The sequence below is a fragment of the Alligator mississippiensis genome, chromosome 1 (genome assembly GCF_030867095.1).
Source record: "Alligator mississippiensis isolate rAllMis1 chromosome 1, rAllMis1, whole genome shotgun sequence".
Taxonomy (NCBI): domain Eukaryota; kingdom Metazoa; phylum Chordata; order Crocodylia; family Alligatoridae; genus Alligator; species Alligator mississippiensis.
This window is the reverse complement of record NC_081824.1, coordinates 143,522,330-143,534,938: the sequence shown is the minus strand read 5'-3', so window position 1 is coordinate 143,534,938 and position 12,609 is coordinate 143,522,330. Positions and strand designations below refer to the sequence as shown.

At 49.2% G+C, this 12,609-nt stretch overlaps 1 protein-coding gene across 4 annotated transcripts in view; it reads left to right on the top strand.

Moving 5' to 3' along the window:
* RPS6KA2 (ribosomal protein S6 kinase A2) overlaps positions 1-12,609 on the top strand; it is a 534,307-nt gene that overhangs the window by 408,291 nt on the left and 113,407 nt on the right. The window lies entirely within an intron of this gene.

The window sequence follows — 12,609 nt, the reverse complement described above, 5'->3', positions numbered from 1 at the left end:
TAGGATCAGAGGGGAGAGCAACAAGGGTGACATTGTGGTGGTTGTCTGCTATAAACCACTAGACCAGAAGGAAGTGGTGGATGAGGCTTTCTTCAAACAGCTAGTAGAAGTTTCTTGATCACAGACCCTAGCTCTTTTGAGGGACTTGTATCACCTTGATATCTGGTGGGAGAGCAATAGATCAGTGCACAGGCAATCCAGGAAGTTTTTGCAGACTGTTGGAGACAATCTCCTGGTGCAAGTGCTGGAGTGGCCAACTAGGAACTATGCTCTTCTTGACCCTGCTGCTCACAAACAGGGAAAAATTAGAGGGCAATGTAGTAGTGGATGGCAATTTGGACAGCAATGACCATGAGATGCTTGAGTTCAGGATCCTGAAGAAAGGATGGAGTGCAGCAGAATAAGCAGACTTCAGAAGACTCACAGAAAACTGGACTTCAGAAAAGCAGACTTTGACTCACTTGGGGAACTCATGGGCAGAATCACCTGGGAAGCCAGTCTGAGGGGGAGAGGAAGCCAAGAGAGCTGGCTGTGCTTTAAAGAAGCCTTACTGAGGACATAAGAACAAACCAGCCTAATGTCCAGGAAGAATAGCAAGTATTGCAGAAAACCAGCTTATCTTAGCAGGGAACTCTTCAGTGAGATAAATGACAAAAAGGAAGGTTGTAAGAAGTGAAAACTTGGAGAAACAACTAAGAAGGAGTATAAGAGTATTGCTCTGGCACGCAGAAATGAAGTCAGGGAGGTGAAAGCGCAATTGGAGTTGCACCTAGCAAGGGATGTAAAAGGTATCAAGAAGGATTTCTGAATGTGTCAGGGAAAGTATGGGTCCCTTACTGAATGGGGGAGGCAACCTAGTGACAGAGGATACAAAAAAGGCTCAAGGATTAAAGGCTTATTGCCTTTTCTCCTCAGCCTTTACAGGCAAGGTCAGCTCCCAGGCTACTGCACCTAGCAGCACAGTTTGGGGAGGAGGTGAGTAGTCAAAGTGGCAAAAGAATATGTTAGGTACTATTTAGAAAAGCTGGACATGTACAAGTCCATGGGATGCACCCAAGGATGCTGAGGCTGAAGTGATGGCAGAGCCTCTGGCCATCATCTTTGAGAACTTGTGGCAATCAGGAGAGGACCCGGATGATTGGTAAAGGGCAAATATAGTGCCCATCTTTAAGAAAGGGAAGAAGGAGGACTTATCAGCCTCACCTCAGTCCCTGGAAAAATCGTAGAGCAGATCCTCAAGGAATCTATTTCTAAGCACTTGGAGGAGAAGGTAATTAGGAACAGTTGGCATGGATTCACCAGGCAAGTCAAGCCTGATCACTCTGATTTCCTTTATGATGACACTAGCCAATTGCTCATCATGAATGATGGATTTACAATAATGGAGTGTTTACATGGTCGCCCCCCGCTCACCCTTTGGGACCAGCCATATAAACACTCTCTGCACCATCGCTGCCTCCTCCTCCAGCCACCGGCATGGGGGCTTCCTCCCCAGACCTGCCTCCGCATCCTTCCCTGAGCCAGCGGGGTTTCCCCCCACCTCCCTGCCTCCCCTCCCCTCCCTACTCCCCTCCATCCCCAATGCCTCCCCCTCCCTGCCGGCTGTTGGGTGCATGCACGTCTGCCTCCACCCCTGCCCACCTCCGTCTCTGCATCCTCAGCAAATCGCCATCCTCCCCAGTCAGTTGCCACCCATCCTCTTGGCGGCACATGCACAGTTGACCAAAAACATTACGAACAGACAGACACACAGCCAAACAGACTAAGCCCTTTATTATATTTGAATGACTGGCTCTGTGGATATGGGGAAACTAGTGGATGTGATATACTTTGACTTTAGCAAGGCTTTTGATATGGTCTCTCACAACATTCTTGCGTGAAAGCTAAGTAAGTACAGGTTGGATGAATGGACAGTAAAGTGGATAGAAAACTGGCTGGATCATCAGGCTCAGAGAGTAGTTGTCAATGACTCAATGTCTAATTGGCAGCTGGTATCAGGTGGAGTCCCTCAGGGGTTGGTCCTGGGGCTGTTTTTGTTCAACATTTTCATCAGTGACCTGGAAAATGGGAAGTAGTGCACCCTCAGCAAGTTTGCAGATGACACCAAGCTGTGGGGACTGGGAGATACACTGAAGAGTAGGGCTAGGATTCAGAGAGACCTCAACAGACTGGAGGATTGGGCCAAAAGAAATCTCATGTGGTTCAACAAGGACAAGTGTAAAGTCCTGCATTTAGGACGGAGCAACCCCATGCACTGATAGAAGCTGGGGGCAAACTGGCTAAGCAGCAGCTCTGCAGAAAAGTAGCTGGGACAGTGGACAGTAAGCTGAGTATGACCCAACAGTGTGCCTTTGTTGCCAAGAAGGCTAACAGCATACTGGGCTGCATTAGTAGGAGTGTTGCCAGCAGATTGAGGGAAGTGATTTTTCACCTCTCTTCAGCACTGGTGAGGCCACATCTGGAGGTGTGTCCAGTTTTGGGCTCCCCACTGCAGAAATGATGTGGACAGATTGTGGGGAGTCTAGCAGAGGGCAACGAAAATGGTTAGGGGGCTGGGGAACATGACTTATGAGCAGAGGATGAGGGAACTGGGCTTATTTAGTCTGGAGAAAAGAAAACTGAGAGGGGAAGTAATTGCAGACTTCAAGCAGTTGAAACGGGGTTGAAAAGAGGCTGGAGCTAAGCTGTTCTCAGTGATGGCAGATGACAGAAGGATCAGTTGGTCTCAAGTTGCAGCAAGGGAAGTTTAGGTTAGATATTAGGAAGACCTTTCTCACTAGGAGGGTAGTAAAATACTGGAACAGGTTACCCAGAAAGGCTATGGACTCCCTATCCCTGGCAGTTTTTAAGACCCAGCTAGACAAAGCCTTGGTTGGGATGATCTGGTTGGGGATGGTCCTGCTTTGAGCAGGAGGTTGGACAAAATGACCTCCTGAGGTCCCTTCCAACCCTTATTTTCTATGATTCTATGAACTATAACATGGCAATGCTTTTCCCTTTAATGACATGTAATTTCAATAATATGCAATTATTTCTTTAGAAAGGTGTGTGATTAGTTTTTTCAGTTTCTGAAAGAAATGAGAGACCAATTATACTGGAAGCTGGGTTTTATAGGTGTGAGGAGGTGAAGAAAGGAAAAAAATATTTGTCCACAAAGAAAACACAATGTAAGATAAACTTTAGTTGCAATTGCATGTATATGTTGCTTTCATTTTGGTAAACCATTAGAATGACATGATTGAAACTTAGTCATTTGGACAAAAGACCATTTCACAGATGACTAAAACTTCCAGTAATTTTTGTTTAAGTGACTGAAACTAAGAACCAGATATTTCATCAAATGCGGAAAGCCACCCACTGAATTAGAGTAATAAAAGAATATGTGTATTGCTTTATTACATAATATCAAAATAAGAGAACATCTGTCATCCTATAACTATAAATGCCATGTGCTTTTATATTGCTGTCTGCCAGCAACTCTTTTATGCAGTTTTGTTTAGAGGATTAATTTGTTCATGTTTGCTAAGAAATTTGAAACTACAGTCATGAGTATCATAGAGAAGCTAGTAAATAAGTACAGTACATTTAATTGTTGTTTCTGAATTTTTTACTGGGAATCATATGCTAGAGTTCACTTTGATACTTTTCTTTCTCTTGATAGTTGGCACATTCTTTATCTCCTCCTGCTTCAGACCAACACCTGAAATAATCCTAATGTAAATCTATATAACAAAATAGTTAAGGGGAAGTAAAGTTTGTTGATCTATGTCAGTGATTTTTTTTTTTATATAAAAAATAAAATAAAAACTGGCCATAGAGGGATAAAGGTCAAAAGTATCCACTAATTTTGGGCACCAAGTTTGAGACTTGTAGTGTTGCTGTAGCTCTGATGATTCCAGAAATATGTGCAACACAAAGATTTTTGTGGGTGATATATTTTATTTGACCAACTGCAACATTGGGATCAACTTAGACAAGATTTTTCATGCAGTGCAGACCTGAAGAAGAGTTCACCACCTTTGAAAGCTTGTCCAAATCTATCCCAGTGATTCAGTTGGTCCAGTAAAAGATATCAGCCACAAAAATCCTTGCCTCTTGCAGTTTGAGGCTGATTTTTTTCAGAATACTTAGCATTCCATAGCACAGGGGTGGGCTGCATGCAGCCTGCCAGGCCATTCTATCTGGCCCGTGGGGCCCCTAAAAAATTAAGAAAATTAGTATTTATCTGCCCCTGGCTGCCTGTCATGCAGCCCTCGATGGCTTGCCAAAACTCAGTAAGCGGCTCTCCTCCTGAAATAATTGCCCACCCGTGCTATAGCACTTCATATCCTTGGAGTACATGTTCCATTGATTTTGATTATAGTTGTGAGGGCTCAGCACCCCAGCCAGTTAGAAACTGATGAATTAGTGACCAATTAGTTATCAACTAGTGACCATTTGTTTAAAAAAAAAAAAAAAAAAAGGCTGGTATAAGCGACATACTACCACATAGAAACTCTGAAGGAGCAGCAAAGGTAAAATCCAGTTCTTCAGGACAGAACTGGATGTCTGTGGGTTGGACTAGATGAGCTCCTAACATCCCTTCCAACCCTAATTTTCTATACTTTGATGGTTCTATGAACTCAATTGCCTTGAATATGGGACCATTCTTTATCTACCTGCAGTCCCTTGCCTTATTCACTACATACTGTCCAACTTGTACAAATGAGGCAGGGTTCCTACAAACAACAGCATCCAGCACTGTACAACCCTGATAATTCCTTGAATACTCTCAATCTTGTGAACTGAGTGGAATCTGTGTACAAAATCATATATGATCATGTCATTGAAGATTGAATCATGATGCATGTATGCCAAGGGGACAAGCTAAGGTAATCCCGGCTACTTTAAATCTTACATTTCCTTACTTTGGGATGCTTGACTTCGTGCCCTTAATAATGGTCTTTGAATTTAGCTGTTGTGCACACTTTTCCAGCCAGTTTCTGTTATCCCATTTCACATTGGTCAAGCATATTCTCCTCTCACCTCCTGAAAACAGTTGGGAAAACATGAAATTCCAGCAAGTATGCTTTGGTATTGGTACCCACCTAGTCTTTCTGCAGGGTTGGTACCTTTAGATTCACACAACAGACCTCTGATATGTGAGCTCTTGGAATAACTATAGGCCCGTCAGTTTTACCTCAATCCTGGGGAAACTCTTTTGAGAAGATCATCAAGGAGCACATCTGTGATGGGCCGGCATCGGGGATGATGCTCAAGGGCAGCCAGCACAGTTTCATTAGGGGCAGGTCATGTCAGACCAACCTGATTGCCTTTTACAATCAGGTCACAAAAGCATTGGATGCAGGTGTCACCATGGATGTAGTCTTTCTGGACTTCAGCAAGGCCTTTGACACTGTCGACCACCCCATCCTCATTAAAAAACTAGGCGACTGTGGCATCGATACCTACACAGTCAGATGGATTGCGAATTGGCTGAAGGATCATACTCAGAGGGTGGTAGTAGATGGATTATATTCAACCTGGGGGGAAGTGGGTAGCGGAGTCCCCCAGGGCTCCGTCCTTGGGCCCGCACTGTTCAATTTCTTTATCAGTGATTTGGACGACGGGGTGAAAAGCAACCTGTTCAGAAGGCACCCCACTTCAAGAGGGATGTGGACAACATTGAGAGGGTCCAGAGGAGGGCCACCCTCATGATCCGGGGACAGCAGGGCAGACCCTACGATGAGAGTTTACAGGACCTGAACCTGTTCAGCCTTCACAAGAGAAGGCTGAGGGGGGACCTGGTGACTGTCTATAAACTCACTAGGGGGGACCAGAAGGGTTTGGGGAAGACCTTGTTTCCCCTAGCGCCCCCAGGGATAACAAGGAATAACGGCCACAAGTTGTTGGAGAGTAGGTTTAGATTAGACATCCGTAAGAACTACTTCACAGTTAGGGCGGCTAGGATCTGGAACCAGCTTCCAAGGGAAGTGGTGCTGGCTCCTACCTGGGGGTCTTTAAGAAGCGGCTTGATGCCTACCTGACTGGGGTCGATTGAGCCCAGTTTTCCTCCTGCCCAGGCAGGGGGTCGGACTTGAAGATCTACAAGGTCCCTTCTGACCCTGCTTCTGTGATTCTATGATCTGATAGCAGGGATAGTGGACCAGTACTAGAGGGCACCAAACACTTTTGCCAGGGGGTTCATACGTCATTGCTAACAGCATAGTGAAGAAGATCAGTAATCAGAGGGTGGAATAGACTTCACCTTTTGTCACCTTTGTGCCACCGTAAAAAATATTATGGTGGCACAAAGGCTGAGCAAGCAGATATGTATGCCCCTTGCTGGGCCACAAGTGCTCAAATTTGTGGCTGTGACAAAGATGGTATTAATTTGTGCTACTGTTTAGCAGTGAACATCTGCTTTGTAGTGGGAGAGTGCAGGCAGCCGAGAGCTGCCAACACTCTCCACCCACCCCGTGCAGGTGCTCCTGAACGTATGGCTATTGCAGTTTTTCAAAGGTTCCTAACTTAGCTGAATGTGGATGGATTTTTCAGAGATACCAAAAAGCAGATACAGGATGCAAGCACCAGTCACTGCCAAATGACAAATCATTGTTCCAAAACATGGAGATTCTAGAGCATTGGAAAGACAATATCACCAGAATCTTCTAACACTGACAAAATGTTATGTTATGTTTTGTTTTGTTTTGTTTTCCTTATTCTCATTCTTGAAAATGGCTGAACCTTTTTAGGCTGAAATTTGTATACATACTTGCATGGGCTTGCACACAGACACACACACGCATGCTCATGCACACACTCAGCCTAAGTCAGATGCCCAGTAGGGAAATTTCAACCCAAAGTATTACAGTTTCACAAAGTTATAAGCAAGGTGAAACAAGGCCCTACAAGGGGTTGTCAGGCAACCTGAATCATAGAGCGTGCTATAAGCTTTTCCCATTATAAATGAACATGAAAGCATGCAACTAATAAAAGCTATAGAAGGAGTCCTTTTGATGTTATCAGTGCTCCTAAGGCCCTGTCTATGCACAAAAGTCAGTACAGCTTTAAGTGTGCCAGAAAATAGTTAAACCAGATCACACCTCCAATGTGGACAGTTATCATGGTATAAAGTTGCTGTACCTGACCCTGGATGCTCCCCTCACGCTGGCTACTGCTGCTTCTGCCACTGCATAAGTTCCGTACACTTGTTCTGTTGGTGCCACAGCACGAGAGTTTTGGGGACTGTCATTCTCGTGCTGGGACAGATGCTCTGGTTGGTCACCACAGGATAAAAAGGAACTATACAATGGTAGGGCAGGGAAAGAGGAAACCAAAGTAACAATGAAAGAAGCAGCTTTTTTCCACAGTCACTGGTAAGATATACTGAATGTTGTCAGCATAATTAGTGTCAGGCATGTTGACTGCTTCACAAACTTACCAAAAGTTGAGTAATTGAGTAATGTTTCCTTCTAGTCATAGATTGTTTGCACTTTGTTTCCCAAGTATATTTATTCATAAGCAAAGAGAACTAAATTGTTTACATTGTAAGAAACGTTTCTCAATTCTTTCATTAAAATAGTATTGCTGAATTGGTAAAGAACTTTTTTTAGAAATTTGTGCACATGTGATAATGTTGTCTTGAGGTCAGAGACATCAGGAATTACCAAATGTCTCATTTGATTTACAAAAACGTTTCAGTGTAGAGGATCCAGATTCTCTGTGGAAGAAAGCAGCTTATTTGTTCTACAAAAACAAACCCTTCAGATGCTCAGTGACAGATATTAAGACATTTCAAGCTAAGTTCCTTCTTGTTTTCCTCAGTCTGGATGCATCTACACATGCCCTTTACTGCAAAGTTGATTGATTAGCTGTACAGTAAAGCATCACTATCTACATGTGTGCTGGTTTTAGGACTCAGTAAACTAAATTAACTCTACTGTAAGATAGTAGTTAGGGACAGTACTATCTTATGGCACAGTTACTTACTCCACTGAAATGCATGTGTAGATGGTGACAGGGGTTGGATGGGGCATGAGGGTGCTAAACTGCAGGGGGCTGCCTGCCGCATGGCTCTACACTTTAGCACTCTTGTGCCCCAGCCAGCCCTTCTAAGCTAAGGACAGGCATTCAAAAAGCTTGAAGCTGAATTGATTCAATCTTTGCAGGTTAGTCTAACCTGGCTAAGCTAAATCAGTTTGTAACCCAGACAGACATCCCGGAAATGCTAGCACATGCCTGCAGTGGCTCAGGCTAGAATCTGGAGGGTGCTAAAGCAGCCCTCCCTTCCCTTTTGCAGGGAGCTGAGGGGACCATGGCCAGGCCCAGTTAGGACAGTGTGATTAGGATGGGGTTCCCCTCCCTCTTCTTGATAACAGAGAATTTATCAGCTCTGTTATCAGCATTTAACGCTCCATCAGAAAACAAAGCCTCGCTCATTACGAGCTCTTAAACAGCTTTTTGTGGAGGAAGCAATGCAGGGACATTACCAGTTGAAGAGTTAATTACCTCCAAAAAGCCCTAAGAGGACATTGCTCTATCTGCCTTACACAGCATTAGCTAGCAGACCACATGCTGGTCACTGTCCATGCTGTGGGAGAGGTAAGGAAGGGATCTTTGTTTAAGCAGAAAGTGGTGAGTGGGAGAGGGGGGCACGGGGAAAAGCAGAGGGAAGGGGCCAGCTCTGCTGTGGAGCAGAGAACCTGCCCAGCCCAGAGAGCATGTCAGGATTCTAGGGGTGTCTGGTTTAGTTTAAACCAGCAAGGGGTTAGGGACAGACATGGCATAAACTGGTTTGAGCCAAATCAGTTAAGTCTGATACTACATTGTCCCAGGGGAACTAGGGTGGCAGGAGGGCCCCAGGCCAAAAGAGAGCCCCACTTACCTCCCGTAGAGCCTGAAGAGCCGGAGGAGAGGCACGCGGCGAAACCACCGGTGAAAGTGATTAGCCGCACATATATCCAGCTGTGGCCGAGCAGCGTGGGCGGGAGACGCCGCCCGGGAGACATAAAAAGCGGCCCCGATGAGACGGAGGGGCGGCTGATGCGTGGAGGCTGGAGCGAAGAGCCCTCACTCAGAGGGAATCAGCCACTGCGCCCAGCAGCGTGGAAAGCCGGGGGCGGAGCTAGGAGAGGCTCCGAGAGAGTCGGCAGAAACGCCGACAGCAGAGCCGGCCAGGAAGCCAGCTGCATCATCGGTAGCAGAGCCGACAAGGAAGCTGACTGCAACATTAGCAGCAGAGGCGGCAGGGAAGCTGATTGCAACGCCAGCAGCAGAGTCAGCTGGAGAACCGGCAGAAGGTGGGGCAACGCCGACAGGGGTACCAGCAGCTGCACTCGCAGCGGAGCCAGCAGCAGCGCCCCGCAGAGGATCTGGAGAAAAGGTACTAGAGGGGCGGGTCCAACGGGGCCTCGTCGGGCCACACCAAGGGGCGGATGAAGACCCGAAGCAGGGCTGGACAGTGGACCGTCGCGGCCCACAGCATCCGTGGGAAGAGGCGGGGATTCAACACCCCAGTGGGTGAGCCACCTGGGTGGTGGAACCTGAGCCCAGGGCGAACCACGCGGCCCAGAGGCCAGAGGCACCCTTGCGGGCTTCCTGGTCCATTAGCTTAGGAACCTCGGTTAGCTCGGTGGTGGGATTAAGCACATAACGTCACAGGGTGATTAGTTTAGAACGATAGGGAGCCTTACTGGAAGGACCAGGCCGGAGGTCCTCACGGACCACATACCGGGCCCAAAGACCTGGGCACGCAGCAGGTGAGCCATGGGCAAGAGTTGGGGAAGAGATGAAGACACCAAAAAGGGGCCTGAAGATCAGCAACCCAAGGTGGCGAGTGGCTGGGGTGTACGGGAGGTTGAAGCCCCGTGAGTGCCCGTTGGGAGGCGCAGCGACCCTGGAGGCTGCCCCAAGGGGGAACCCATCCACTGAGGTGACATCCCAAGTCGTGGCAGGTGAATTAAGGGGACCCCCTGACATCAGCAGGGGTAGCCTGTGGGGTCCACCTGCGAGCCTAGGACAGACACGATCCCTAGTCCGAGCGAAGGCTGCATGGGAGTGCCTAACTGAATGGAGGCGGGCACATACATTCAACCAGGTTTATCTTAAACTGGTTTCAGCCATTTTGAAACTGGTTTATGTGCACTGAACACCTGTTCTGTTACAGATTTAAACCAGGTTCTGATCACTTAAATTGGTTTGGGTGCGTCCACATGCGCTTGCAGCAGCTCAAATAGAAATGGTGCAAATCTGAGCTGGGGCTTTTTTCCTCAGTGTGTATGCCCGGACATGCACTTTGGTGTGGGGCAAATTGTGTCATTTGGGGCAAAATAACCCTGCCTGGCTCCTCCTGGATCTGCAGCCGGGGGGAGCTAGAGCCTAGGGCCAGCACCTGTGCTGTCCCCAGCAGTATAAAAAGCTGCCCTATCAAGTAGTTCAGGCCTACTTGCTCTCAGGAGCTTCTGGGGCCCAGCCTGGGGTACCTGCGGACACTACCCCTTGTGCCAGCTGGACTGCTGAAGCAGCCCTGAGAGTTCCTTGCACCCTCTACCCACTGCAGCAGTCTGGCAGTCGGGGCTGCTGCCTGGCTGTGACCTGCTGTGCACCTGCCAGACCTAGATGGGGACTGCACAGTCAGTAGAGGCATATGCCAGTCTGGGCCAGCTGCCAGTGAGCTGTGGCTGTAGAGTTGGCCTTTGTGTGGCACTACTGCCATGTGTGCCCCCTGCCCAGCCATCTGGGCAGCTATCACCCAAAAGATGTTCCCAGTGTGGTGACCTGCTTTGAACTGTCAAAGAATGTCCTCCTGGCCCCAGTTGGCCAGGTGGTCAGTCACCTCCAGCTGGGTCCAAGGTGCCAGCTCTGAGCAGGGTACTCTGCCTGGGTCCTGCCACTTGCCTCCCTAGCAGGAATTCTGGTGTTTTCTATTTGAAAACTGAAAAATCCCTGATAAAAAAATCCCAAAGTCACTCTGTAAAATACCCTGAAATCCATGTTCCTCCACAAGTAAAACAAAAGACCACTATATACAGAGAGAGAGAGAGAGTGACAGACAGAGAGACAGCGATCAGTTGGGCAGTTTGGAAGGCTACCACTGTCTCTGTCATCATAATAAAATGAATTCTAAATACCTATCTGTTTTGCTTCCCCCCACAGGGGCCACAGCACCCCCCCCCGCCACGGCAGCACATAGCCCATGTAGGGGCTACCACCTCCCCTGCAGGAACCACATGCCCCACCCCCACTTACTTCCCCAGCCTCCTGGATTGCTGCCCTGCCTGGCCCCACCCCCTGCCCACTCCTCCAGACCCCCAATGGCTGTCCTGTCCAGCCCCATTCCCTGCATGCACCCCCAGCCCCTCCAATGGCTACTCCAGCCCCAGCCTCCTGGCACTTAAAAACAACAACAAAAAAAAGCCTCACACTCACCTCACAGCAGGGGCTCTGGGGCCTTGTGGCAGAGCCCCTCCACACAGTGGGGAGTAGTGGGGCTCTTCGATCAGCACCGCCCAACCCCACCTCTGATGCTCTACCCATTTGGCCCCACCAGTCCAGGACTCAAAAAGCCCCACCCTCACTGGCAGTAGCAGCTGCCATGGGGGGGGGGGGGGTCACTGAGGCCTCATGGCAGAGCCCCCCTGTGCAGTGCAGGGCAGCAGGGCTCAGCCCCAGCCGCCTGGCACCCGCACTACCACTGCCCCATTGCATGGGTGTGGCCAGGGTTGGCAGGGCGCTATGCAGCTCTGTGCACTGTCAGGCAGCTGGGGCTGCTGCAGCTGTAACCCAGCCCCATGCTGCGTGGGGGCTGGCTCTACCACGAGGTCCCAGTGACCCCAACAGCAGCTGCTACTGCCAGTGAGTGTGGGCTTTTTTTTTTTTTAATTGCTGTGATGCTGGGGCTGGGCAGGGGCCATCAGTGGGGGCTGGGGGGGCAACCAGGAAATGGGGCTGGATGCGGATCTGGGGGATCATCCAGGGAATGGGGCTGGGTGGGGCAGCCATCGGGGGGGCCAGGGGGCAGGCAAGGGATGGGGCCAGGTGGGGCTGCAACTGGGGAGCAGGCGGGGGAATGGGCTGGGTGGGGAAACCACCGGGGGTTCGGGGGGTCTTGTGGGGGATGGGTCCGGGCAGGGCAGTGATCGGGGGGGCTGGGGAGGGACCGGCATGGTATTCCCATGGTCCCCTCCTCCACCCCCCCATCCCCTACTTACCAGCAGGAGCTGAGGTCCAGCTCCCTGCCCTGGCAAACAGCATGCTTCTGCACCGGGGCGAGGGCCAGCCATAGAGACACTCTGCCTGGCTACCAGAGTGTCTTCGTGGAGGACTAAGCCTCTGGTTGCCTCAGGGCACAGTCTGGATCTGTGTCCTGCCCCACTTTTTTCCCCCGTGGGTTTTTTTGTCCCCTGGATATCCAGGGGTCTGATTTTGCCCCCGGGCTGCAAATTTGCAGTGTGGGGAATGTTTTTTCATTCCCACATGCACTTCTTGCAGTGTCTCAAAGGGCTTCAAGACACTGCAAGGTGCACATGCACACTCATGTGGATGCGCCCTTTCTGTGTAATGTCTGTCCCTAGCTCTGTTACCCAACACTGCCACCCAGATCCCAGGGCTGGGCCCCTAAGCCTGCTG